We start from the raw sequence: 13,548 nt of genomic DNA on the forward strand, positions 1-13,548 counted from the left end.
GCATTCAACTATACCTAGTACATTGCAATGAAGAGGAGAAAAGAGTAAGTGGATTGATCAAAGCCATTCAACCTTCAAGCTCGAGGGATTATTCAGCCTCTCAAGCCTGTTTCGCGATTCTATTATATCACAACTGATCTATATCTTAACTCCAATGATCCAGCTTGGTTCAATAACCTTCAATGTTCTTGTCTAAGGAAACTACCTGTTTGATTTGATCAGGCCGCGGCACTTTTTGATGCCATGATTTTCAGCTTTCCATCATGGCTTTCCTGACAAAGTAGCAGTACAGAGCTGAAAGGTCAGCCTTGATAACTTGCTTGTCTTTGAAGTTGGGCTGTGTGGAGGTTTATTAAATTCAGAAGCAGGGATATTACCACTGAGTAAAAGTTGTTGGAGCTAATAGCCTACAATGAATGAAGAGACAGATCCAAGTCATCAGCCTACACAAAATACAGATGACCCTTTGTGTGTACTGTACTGAATATAATGCTTACAATTCTGATTCTAAAGAGAGAAATGGGTGATCTGTTTCAATGAATTCATGGTGTGTGTTGAAACAAGCAGCAAAAGCATCAGAACTCTGAATGATAAAATTGACATCAGCAAGCAAGAACTCCATACAATTTTGATGGAGAAATGTTAAAATATAGAAGGCAGATGCAAAAAAAAATCCTTTGCTTTCAATCAAATATTTATTTTTAACAAATTACTTTTTTTTCCTCTCTCATTTCATAAACCTGCTCAGCATTAAGCAATGTCACAATGCATTATTAACCAGTTGTTAATTTTATCTCTACTGCAGTCTGTATCTGCTTTTACATTGTTTATTTACAAGAGTTATTTTAAATATATCATTAAATGGATAGATGCAAGGTAATCATTCAAAATAACTCATTCTTCTGCAATATTGCTTTATTGTTCAGCCATATTAAATTGCAGTTCAGTTCAATCCCTTTGTTTTTGTCTGTATCTGTGATAGTTTAATTCAATGATTTTACTGACAGCAGAATGAAGGAGTTATTTGAATAACTAGTCTGTGCCAAAACTTTATTCCACTAGTCCCATTGACCTGCTCCCAGTCCATAACCCTCCAGACCTCTCCCATCCATGTATCTTTTCAACTTCTTAAAACTTGAGTGAGCCCACATTTACCACGTCAGATGGCAGCTCCTTCCACACTCCCACCACTGAGTGAAGAAGTTCGCCCTAATGTTCCCCCTAAACCTTTCCCCTTTCATCCTAAAGGCATGTTCTCTCGTATTTAACTCTCCTAATCTAAGCAGAAAGAGCCTACTCGCATTTACTCTGTCCAAACCCCCCATAATTTTGTAAACCTCTATCAAATCCCCCTTAATTCTTCCACGCTCCAACGAATAAAATCCTAACCTGTTCAGACTTTCCCTGTAACTCAACTCCTGAAGACCCAGCAACATCTTAGTAAATCTTCTCTGCACTCTTTCAATCTTACTGATATCCTTCCTATAGTTAGGTGACCAGAACTGCACACAATACTCCAAATTTGGCCTCACCAATGTCTTATATATCCTCACCATAACATCCCAACGCCTATACTCAATACTTTGATTTATGAATGCCAGGATGCCAAAAGCCTTCTTTACAACCCTGTCTACCTGTGACGCCACTTTCGGGGAATTATGTATCTGAACTCCCAGATCCCTTTGTTCCTCCGCACTCCTCAGTGCCCTACCATTTACTGTGTATGTCCTACCTTGATTTGTCCTTCCAAAATGCAACACCTCACATGTCTGTATTAAGTTCCATCTGCCATTTTGTGGCCCATTTTTCCAGTTGGTCCAGATCCCTCTGCAAGCTTTGAAAGACTTCCTTGCTGTCTACAATACCTCCAGTCTTAGTGTCATCAGCAAACTTGCTGATCCAATTTACCACATTATCTAGATCACTGATATAGACAACAAACAACAATAGTCCCAGCACAGATCCTTGAGGCACACCACTAGTCCATAAGACCATAAGACAAAGGAGCAGAAGTCGGCCATTCGGCCCATCGAGTCTGCTCCGCCATTTTATCATGAGTTGATCCATTCTCCCATTTAGTCCCACTCTCCCACCTTCTCACCATAACCTTTGATGCCCTGGCTACTCAGATACCTGTCAATCCCTGCCTTAAATACACCCAATGACTTGGCCTCCACTGCTGCCTGTGGCAACAAATTCCATAGATTCACCACTCTCTGACTAAAAAAATTTCTTCGCATTTCTGTTCTGAATGGGCGCCCTTCAATCCTTAAGTCATGCCCTCCCGTACTGGACTCCCCCATCATGGGAAACAACTTTCCCACATCCAGTCTGTCCATGCCTTTCAACATTCGAAATGTTTCTATCAGGTCTCCCCTCATTCTTCTAAACTCCAAGGAATACAGTCCAAGAGCAGACAAACGTTCCTCATATGTTACCCCGCTCATTCCCAGAATCATTCTAGTGAATGTTCTCTGTACCCTCTCCAACATCAGCACATTCTTTCTTAAATAAGGAGACCAAAACTGCCCACAGTACTCCAACTGAGGTCTCACCAGCACCTTATAGAGCCTCAACATCACATCCCTGCTCCTATACTCTATTCCTCTAGAAATGAATGCCAACATTGCATTCGCCTTCTTCACTACTGACTCAACCTGGAGGTTAACCTTAAGGGTATCCTGTACGAGGACTCCCAAGTCCCGTTGCATCTCAGAACTTTGAATTCTTTCCCCATTTAAATAATAGACTGCCCATTTATTTTTTTCTGCCAAAGTGCATAACCATACACTTTCCAACATTGTACTTCATTTGCTACTTTTCTGCCCATTCTTCCAATCTATCCAAGTCTCTCTGCAGACTCTCCGTTTCCTCAGCACTACCGGCCCCTCCACCTATCTTCGTATCGTCAGCAAACTTAGCCACAAAGCCATCTATTCCATAATCCAAATCGTTGATGTACAATGTAAAAAGAAGCGGCCCCAACACAGACCCCTGTGGAAAACCACTGGTAACCGGCAGCCAACCAGAATAGGATCCCTTTATTCCCACTCTGTTTCCTGCCAATCAGCCAACGCTCTATCCATGTATGTAACTTTCCCATAATTCCATGCACTCTTATCTTGTTAAGTAGCCTCATGTGTGGCACCTTGTCAAAGGCCTCCTGAAAATCCAAATATACAACATCCACTGCATCTCCCTTGTCTAGCCTACTGGTAATTTCCTCAAAAAATTGTAATAGGTTTGTCAGGCAGGATTTTCCTTTAAGGAATCTATGCTGAGTTCTGCCTATCTTGTCATATGCCTCCAGGTACTCTGTAACCTCATCCTTGACAATCGACTCCAACAACTTCCCAACCACCGATGTCAAGCTAACAGGTCTATAATTTCCTTTTTGCTTCCTTGCCCCCTTCTTAAATAGCGGAGTGAGATTTGCAATCTTCCAGTCCTCCGGAACCATGCCAGAATCTATCGACTTTTGAAAGATCATCGCTAATGCCTCCGCAATCTCCACAGCTACTTCCTTCAGAACACGCAGGTGCATTCCGTCTGGTCCGGGAGATTTATCTACCCTTAGACTATTCAGCTTTCTGAGTACTTTCTCTGTCGTAATTGTGACTGTGCACGCTTCTCTTCCCTGCCACCCTTGAGTGTCCAGTATACTGCTGAGGTCTTCCTCAGTGAAAACTGATGCAAAATACTTGTTCAGTTCCTCCGCCATCTCCTTATGTCCCATTACAATTTCTCCAGCATCATTTTCTATCGGTCCTATATCTACTCTCACCTGTCTTTTACTCTTTGTATACTTGAAAAAGCTATTAGTATCCTCTTTGATATTATTTGCTAGCTTCCTTTCATAGTTAATCTTTTCCCTCTTAATGACCTTCTTGGTTTCCTTTTGTAAGGTTTTAAAAACTTCCCAATCCTCTGTCTTCCCACTAATTTTTGCTTCCTTGTATGCCCTCTCCTTTGCTTTAACTTTGGCTTTGACTTCTCTTGTCAACCACGATTGCATCCTTTTTCCATTCGAAAATTTCTTTTTTGGAATATACCTGTCTTGCACCTTCCTCATTTTTCGCACAAACTCCAGCCACTGCTGCTCTGCTGCCTTTCCTGCCAGTGTCCCTTTCCAGTCAACTCTGGCCAGTTCCTCTCTCATGCCACTAATTTCCTTTACTCCACTGAAATACCAACACAGATTTCAGTTTCTCTTTTTTAAATTTCACAGTGAACTCTTTCATCTTATGATCACTACCTCCTAAAGGTTCCTTCACCTCAATCTCTCTAATCACCTCCAGTTCATTACACAATACCCAATCCAGTACAGCTGATCCCCTAGTGGGCTCAACAACAAGCTGTTCTGAAAAGCCATCTCACAGACATTCTACAAATTCTCTCTTGAGATCCAGTGCCAACCTAATTTTCCCAATCCACTCGCATGTTAAAATCCCCCACAATTATCATAACACTGCCCTTCTGACAAGCCTTTTCTATTTCCTGTTGTAATTTGTATTCCACATCCCTGCAGCTGTTTGGAGGCCTATAAATAACTGCTATCAGGGTCTTTTTATCCCTGCAATTTCTTAGCTCAACCCATAAAGATTCTGCACCTAGTGATCCTCTTTCACCTCTTTCTACTGATTTAATATCATTTCTTACCAATAAAGCCACGCCTCCTCCTCTGCCTACCTTCCTATCCTTCCGATACACCATGTATCCTTGGACGTTCAGCTCCCAGAGACATGCATCCTTTAGCCACGTCTCAGTGATGGCCACAATATCATACCTGCCAATCTGTAGCTGTACGACAAGAACATCCATCTTATTCCTTATGCTGTGTGCATTTAAGTATAACACCTTAAGACCAATATTTGGTAATTGTCACTTTGATTTCACTGTAACTTTATTGCACTGCAACTCATCCCAATGGCTACAAATTTGCCCCATCACCTGCCTGTCTTTCCTGACATCTTTACTGCTCACTACCTTAGATTTATTTCTGTTTTCCCCTTCCTCCGCTCTGTCATTCCGGTTCCCATTCCCCTGCCAAATTAGTTTAATCCCTCCCTAACAGCTCTATTAAACTTTCCCGCCAGGATATTGGTCCTCTTCAGGTTCAGGTGTAACCTGTCTTTTTTGAACAGGTCATACCTCCCCCAGAAGAGATCCCAATTATCCAAGAATCTGAAGCCCTGCCCCCTACACCAGTCTCTCAACCAGGCATTCATCTGCCTGATCCTACTATTCTTGCCCTCGCTAGCACGTGGCACATGTAGCAATCCCGAGATTACTACCCTGGAGGTCCTGCTTCTCAGCTTCCTTCCTAACTCCTGGAAATCTCTCTTCTGGACCTCCTCTGTCCTATCTATGTCATTGGTACCAACATTTACCAAGACAACTGGCTGCTCATCTTCCCCCTTCAGAATATTCTGGACCCGATCCGAGACATCCCGTACCCTGGCACCTGGGAGGAAACACACCATGCAGGTATCTCTATCAGGCTCATAGAATCTCCTGTCCATTCCCCTGACTATGGAATCCCCAATGACTACTGCATTTCTCTTCTCCCTCCTCCTCTCCTGCACAATAGCGCCAGACTCAGTGCCAGAGACCCGGTCACTGTGGGTATCCCCTGTCAGGTCATCCCCCTCAACAGCATCCAGAACAAGATATTTGTTGCTGAGGGGTCAGCCACATGGGTGCTCTCCACTATCCAGGCATTTCCCTTCCCTCTCTTGACAGTGACCCAGTTTTCTGACCCCTGTAGCCTCGGGATGACTACCTCCCTGTAGCTCTTGTCTATCACCTCTTCACTTTCCCTGATAAGCAGTAGATCATCAAGCTGCAGCTCCAGATCCCTAACGTGGTCTCTGAGGAGCTGCAACTGGGTGCACCTGGCGCAGATGCGGACATCAGGGAGGCTGGAGGTCTCCCAGGATTCCCACATCTGACACCCTGAACAAAGCACTAACCCTGCAGGCATGCTATCTAATTCTACAGGAATGAAACAGGAAAATTAAGTCTACTCACCCACTTACCTCGCTAAACAGATGGACTTTTTAAAACTGTTAGCTCGTACCTTTAGCTGTGAGAGCCCTGCTGTTCCTGTCTGTCCGGGCCAATTTGTGAGGGGGGGGGCAGGGGGAGTAAAAAAGAGTTGGTGCTTCGCTCTCGCTTCTTCCCGTTTACCGCCGATGCCTGTTGAAGCCAAAGCCCTACACTCTGCTCCCACTAATAAGCAATCATCCACTACCACTCTCTTCTCCCACACAGCCAGTTTACAACCTCTCCATGGATACCTAGTGTCTGAACCTTCTAACTTCCCATGTGGGACCTTGTCAAAGGCCTTACCAAAGTCCATGTAGACAACATCCACAGCCTTTCCTTCATCTACTTTCTTGATGACCTCCTTGAAAAACTCTACAAGATTCGTTAAACACAATCTACCATGCACAAAGCCATGCTGACTATCCTTAATCAGCCCATGGCTGTCCAAATACTTGTATATCCGATCTCTCAAAACACCTTCCAATAATTTACCTACTACTGATGTCAGGCTCACCAGCCTGTAATTACCTGGTTTACTTTTGGAGCCTTCTATAAACAACGGAACAACATGAGCTACCCGCCAATCCTCTGGCACCGCACCCGTGGCTAGGGACGTTTTAAATATTTCTGTCATGGTCACTGCAATTTATACACTAGACTCTCACAAGGTTTGAGGAAATATCATGTCAGGCCTGGGGGATTTATTCACTTTTATTCGCTGTAAGGCAGCAAGCACCTCCTCCTCTTTAACCCCTATATGTTCCAGTACACTACTGCTTGTTTCCATTCCTTCCATATACGCTATGCCAGTTTCCTGAGTAAATACTGAGGCAAAAAAACTGTTTAAGATCTCCCCCATCTTGTGAGGCTCCACACATAGACGACCACTCTGATCTTCTAGGGAATTTTGTCCCTTACTATCCTTTTAATCTTAATATACTTGTAGGAACCCTTTGGGTTTACCTTCACATTATGGGTCTACCCTGTTTCTGTTCTTGTTGAGCTCTAATTGAGGCAGCTGATGCTCGTTGTGGCTGGCTGCATAAATACCTTCGGAAACCAGGGCATTGCTGCTGGATTGTTCTTGTCCTTACTCCTTGTATCCCTTCCTCTGCCTCTGTTTCCTTGCCTGAAGCCTTGCCTTCTCTTGCCGGTAACTCTCACCTCACCTGATGTTCTCGTCTCGCCTTGCTTTGCCAGAAGCCTTGCCTGGTCTTGCTGGTAACTCTCACCTCGTCTTGCCTTCAGTCTTGTCCTGGAGCCACCCCGTACCTAGCTCCATTCCTGTCCCTTGCCTCCATCGGGTAAGCCAGGCCATCTTGCCGTTACCTGCGGTTGGTTCTGTCCCTTCTTGTCCCATGCCTCCGTCGGGTGGTGATCCGCGCCCTGCCCAGGAGTACTGTGCCCTGCCCAAGAGGAGCCTACCTAGCCTCAAGCCTGAGAACTCCAGACTCCTCCCTAGCCTCAAGCCTGAAGACTCCAGACTCCTGCGTAGCCTCAAGCCTCAAGCCCAAAGACTCCAACCTTCTGCCTCCTGCCAAGCCTCAAGTCTCTAGACTCTAGCCTCAAGCCTGAAGACTCCAGCCTCCTGCTTCCTGCCAAGCCTCATCTCTAACCTCTAGCCTCAAGCCTGAAGACCCCAGCCTCCTGCCTCGTCTCTAGCCTGTAGCTTCTAGCCTGAAGACTCCAGCCTCCTGCCTCCTGCCAGGCCTCGCCTCTAGCCGGTAGACTCCAGCCTCCTGCCAAGCCTCGCCTCTGGCCTCAAGCCTGAAGACTCCAGCCTTATCCTGCCTGCCTGCCAAGCCTCGTCCTTGCCTAGTTCTGGGGTCCGAGCCAGAGGCAAGACCCAGGTACTGGGTCCTTGTCCAGTCTCTGGCTCGGAGTCCAAGCCCGGGCTCCTAACTCTCTTGTCCAGTCCTGTTCTGGGTTCCCAGTTTTCGTGTCCATGTCCTTGCCCTCACCCTGTATCCTAGTCCTGTCCCTAGTACTTCAGTATCTGTGTCTTGCACTTGGATCCATTCCCAGCCACCTCTTTATGACACCTCATTTGTTCTCTGTTGCCTATACCTGCTATACAGCTCTCTTTTTCTTAACCAGATCACCAATATCCCTGGAAAACCAAGGTTCCCTCTGCCTGTTAACCCTGCCTTTAATCCTGGCAGGAACATGCAAGCTCTGCACTCTCAAAATTTCGCCTTTGATAGCCTTCCACTTACTGAACACATCCTTGCCAGAAAACAACATATCCGAATTCACTCTTCTTAGATCCTTTCTCATTTCCACAAACTTGCCCCTCCTCCAATTTAGAACCTCAACTCGAGGACCAGATCTATCCGTATACATAATTAAATTGAAACTAATGACATTATGGTCACTGGACCCAAAATGTTCGCCTACACATACTTCTGTCACCTGGCCTATCTGGTTCCCTAATATGAGATCAAGTATTGCATCCTCTCCCGTGGGTACCTCTATACAGTGGCATGCTTTTTATTTCCATGTTTTACAGTTTCAAAATAACAAAAAAGGAAAAGGGCCCAAAGCAAAAGTTTGGGCACACTGCATTATCAGTACTTAGTAACACCCCCATTGACAAGTATCACAGCTTGTAAACACTTTCTGTAGCCAGATAAGGGTCTTTCAATTCTTGTTTGGGGGATTTTTGTCCATTCTTCCTTGCAAAAGTCTTCTAGTTCTGTGAGATTCTTGGGCCATCTTCCATGCACTGCTCTTTTGAGGTCTAACCACAGATTTTCGATGATGTTCAGGTCAGGGGACTACGGCAAAGCCTTCAGCCTGAGCCTCTTGAGGTAGTCCATCGTGGATTTTGAAGTGTTTAGGATTATTATCCTGTTGTAGAAGCCATCCTCTTTTCATCTTCAGCTTTTTTTCTTAAACAGAGGGTGTGATGTTTGCTTCCAGAATTTGCTGGTATTTAATTGAATCCATTCTTCCCTCTATCAGTGAAATGTTCCCCGTGCCACTGGTTGCAACACAAGTCCAAAGCATAATCGATCCGCCCCGTACTTAACAGTTGGAGAGGGATTCTTTTCATGAAATTCTGCACCCTTTTTTCTCCAAACATACCTTTACTCATTGCAGCCAAAAAGTTCTATTTTAACTTCATCAGTCCACAGGACTTCTTTCCAAAATGCATCAGGCTTGTTTAGACGTTCTTTGCAAACTTCTGACGCTGAATTTTGTGGTGAGGACCCAGGAAAGGCATTCTTCTGATGACTCTTCCATGAAGGTTGTATTTGTGCAGGTGTCGCTGCACAGTAGAACAGTGTACCACCACTCCAGAGTCTGCTAAATCTTCCTGAAGGCTTTTTGCAGTCAAACAGGGTTTTGATTTGCCTCTCTAGCAATCCCACAAGCAGTTTGCTCAGAAATTTTTCTTGGTCTTCCAGACCTCAACTTGACTGCCACTGTTCCTGTTAACTGCCATTCCTTAATTACATTACAAACTGAGGATAGGGCTACCTGAAAATGCTTTGCTATCTTCTTATAGCCTTCTCCTGCTTAGTGGGCATCATTTGTTTTAATTTTCAGAGTGCTAGGCAGCTGTTTAGAGAAGCCCATGGCTGTTGATTGTTGGGACAGGGTTCAAAGAGTCAGGGTATTTATAAGGCTTTGAAACTTGCATCACCTGACCTTTCTTAACAATGACTGAACAAGCCATAGCCCTAACAAGTCAAATAGGGTCTGAAACCTTGATAAAAGTTATCTGAGAGCTCAAATCTCTTGGGGTGCCTAAACCTTTGCATGGTGCTCCTTTCCTTTCCCCCCCCCCCACTCTAAAATCATACAAAATAACAATAATACACTAATCTTGTTTAAAATTTTGAAAAGAATGTTTCATCTTTAACTTTATGACTTTTGGAAATCAGGTCATCTTTTACTCGCTTAGCTATTCACAGTAACAGAAATTTTGACCAAGGGTGCCCAAACTTTTGCATGCCACTGTATATTGATCTAGAAAACTTTCCTGAACACATTTGACAAACTCTAAGCCATCTAGCCCTTTCACAGTGTGGGACTCCCAGTCAATATGTGGAAAGTTAAAATCCCCTACTGTTACAACTTTCTGTTTCTTACATCAGTCTGCTATCTCTCTCTAAAGATTTGCTCCTCCAATTCTCTCTGATTATTGAGCAGTCTATAATACAACCCTATTAGTGTGGTCTCACCTCTCCCATTCTTCAGTTCCACCCATATGGCCTCTGTAGGCAAGCCCTCCAGGCTGTCCTGTCTACACACAGCTGTGATATTTTCCCTGACTAGTAATGCCACTCCTCCTCCTTTCATCTCTCCCCCTGTCACATCTGAAACAACAGAACCCCGGACTATTAAACTGCTAGCCCTGCCCCTCCTGCAACCAAGTCTCACTAACAGCAATAATGTCGTAATCCCACGTGCCAATCCACACCCTAAACTCATCTGCCTTACCTATAATACTCCTTGCATTGAAATAGATGCACCAGAGAATATTTCTATCACGTACAAACCTTTGATTTCTGTCTATACATACACTCCTCACATGACCTTTATCCTGCGCTAACACTCTGGTTCCCCTCCCCTGCAAATTTAGTTTAAACCCCCTGGAGCAGCACTAGCAAATCTACCTGCAAGGATGTTAGTTCCCCTCCAGTTCAGGTACAAACTGTCCCTTTGGAACAGGTCCCACCTTCCCTGGAACAAAACCCAATTGGCCAGAAACATGAAGCCCTCCCTCCTGCACCATCTCCTTAGCCATGTATTTAGCTGCATAATCTTCTTACTTCTAGCCTCACTAGCACATGGCATGGGTAGCAATCCTGAGATTGCAACCCTGGAGGTCCTGTCCTTCAACTTTGCACCTAACTCCCTAAACTGTCTTTGCAAGGACTCCTCCTCCTTCCTATCCATATCATTAGTCCCTACATGGACCATGACATCTGGCTGCTCACCCTCCCTCCTGAGAATACTGAGAACCCAATCTGAGATATCACAGACCCTGGCACCAGGGAGGCAACAGACCATCCAGGATTCTCGATCTCTCCCACAGAACCTCTTATTTGTCCATCTAACTATCAAATCCTGTATCACTACTGCTATCCTCTTTTCCCTTCTTCCTTTCTGAGCTGAGGGTCCGGTCTCAGTGCCAGAGATGCGACCACTACAACTTGTCTCTGGTAGGTCATCCCCACCAACAGTGTCCAAAACAGTATACTTATTGTTGAAGGGAACAGCCACAGGGGTGCTCTGCTCTTTCTGTCTATTCCCCTTCCCTCTCCTGACTGTCACCCAGTTACCAGCCTCCTGGCTTTTAGGAGTGACTATCTCCCTGAAACTGCTGTCTATTTCTGCCTCTGCCTCACAAATGACCCAAAGTTCATCCAGTTCCCTAACTCAGTTTGTCAGGAGCTGCAGCTGGATGCACCTTTCACAGGTGTAATCATCAGGGACCATTGTGCTGGCCCTGACATCCCACATACTGCAAACAGAGCACTCAACTGCCCTAACTGCTGCCTCCATTACCTGCTCCTAAGTTAATTAAATTAATTAATGGAACTTACCCAGACTAACCTCATTGGGAGCAAGCTCATCTTCAGCCTCTGCTCACCAAAGCCTCAAAGCTTCACTCCTACCCTGAGCCACTCACACAGTGGCTTCCGTTACCCCTCCTTTTATTTGTCCCTACCAATTATCTCAAGTACTCACTCCCTCTAATCAGCTAACCAACACTCTGTTTAACCCTTCAGTTGCCCTCCATGCTCCTTTTTAAGCACACTCACCTGAGCTCCTCAGCTGCTTCTCAGCACTCAGCGCTCTTCCGAGCCCCTCGCTCCTCCTCCTGCAGCGACGGTCCTGCGTTCACACTGCCTGCAGATTTTCTTTTCCAGAGAAAAAGTTCTTTTCTACCCATTAAAGTATTCCGCTAATGCATTGTGGGCTAGTTATGAGTAATATGTATATTAAAGAGGAAAATCTATCTTCTTTTACTTCAAGGTTAAAATATTTACTTAAAATTACAGACTAAACCAAATACACTGATATAACTAAATTGACCACAAATATTTGGAAGCAATCAACTTAACTGTGCAGTTCTCAGCAAGGATCTACATCTGACAGAATAATACATACCTTCCTTTTGCTAGATGATCATGGACCTATAGTGTACTATCAATGCTTTTTTTTAGTCTCAATTCAATCGGGAGTGAACCAAAGGTCATTTTTGTTCAGGCATTGCAGCAACAATTTATTAATCCTTAGTTTCACTTATGACCTTTTCAACTTGTTCATAGATATCCACAGTCATATTTGAAATGCAGTAAAGTGCCTTGATTATAATGGGGCATAAGGCAGGTTAAGAAAGGAGGAGGAAAAGATTGTATTTGGTGTGTTCTTCATGACAGATACCCTAAAGTGATGTTTGGCTCATACAATATCAACAACTTATTCAACCATTAAATTGCAAAATGTCCCAAGGTGCTTCACAAGAATGTGATCAAACCTTTTTTTAACAGACAGGAGGGATGAGGTCAAAGAGGTCAGAATACATAGAACATTAAAGGCAGACAAATCGAAAAATTCAGGGAAGAAATTCCGGAGCCTGATCCTTCCCAGCTGCAGGAACACCCATCTACAATGTGGCAATTTTATTCAATCAAGCAACTAGAATTGGAAGAGTACAGATTCCTCAGGGGCTTGTAAGGAAGCACAGAGGTAGACCGAGAATTGCTTGAAATATAGTCACTGCTCCACTATAGAATGTGCAGCAGCCATATTCAAAGAAATAGTAGGCAGATATTCTGGATAATATTCCTCTTAACAGGTTTAGCAAAACTAGGTGATAAATTTATCTTAATGTTGCTGGTGTATGTTAGAAACAAAACATAACAACAATCATTAGCCATGAATTTAGTTTGGTTTGGTTTGTGCTTTGACTTATTCCTGAAGGAGGTGTGTGAACTGCAAATTATCTACATTAATACTTTAACATGTAGTTAATATTTTAATAAAGCCCACCAATCTTGTTATTGCTCATTTAATCAATCTACATGAATCGATGAATGCAATCTGTAATTACATATAAAGACAACTAGACCTAATAGTAGTGAGCAATATTGAAATTCATGGATTTGTTGGTTTGTAGATTTATGGCACAGAAATAGGGCAGTTGCCTATCACATCTTTCCTAGCTAAAAATATGAGTTATGTGAATGAGTGTGACCTTTCAACATGAGGTCTGTAGCCATGTAGGTGACAGTTCTTCAACTATATATCCAAGTCCTTTTGAAATGCGGTGAGAGTGTCTGCCTCTACCTTCTTTTCCAACAATAACTCACGGAGCCTTCCCAACATTTGGGATTTTTGTTGCTTTTTCCTCTCCCCTCACATCCCTCTGTTTATTACTTTGGCCTGTGGTAATGAAAATTGGTCCTCCTTATTTCACCTTTTTAGGCCGTTCATACGTACATTTGCTTAAGTCACCCCTCGGACCTTCTATTCGAAAAA

The sequence above is a fragment of the Mobula birostris genome, chromosome 2, assembly GCF_030028105.1.
Source record: "Mobula birostris isolate sMobBir1 chromosome 2, sMobBir1.hap1, whole genome shotgun sequence".
NCBI lineage: Eukaryota > Metazoa > Chordata > Chondrichthyes > Myliobatiformes > Myliobatidae > Mobula > Mobula birostris.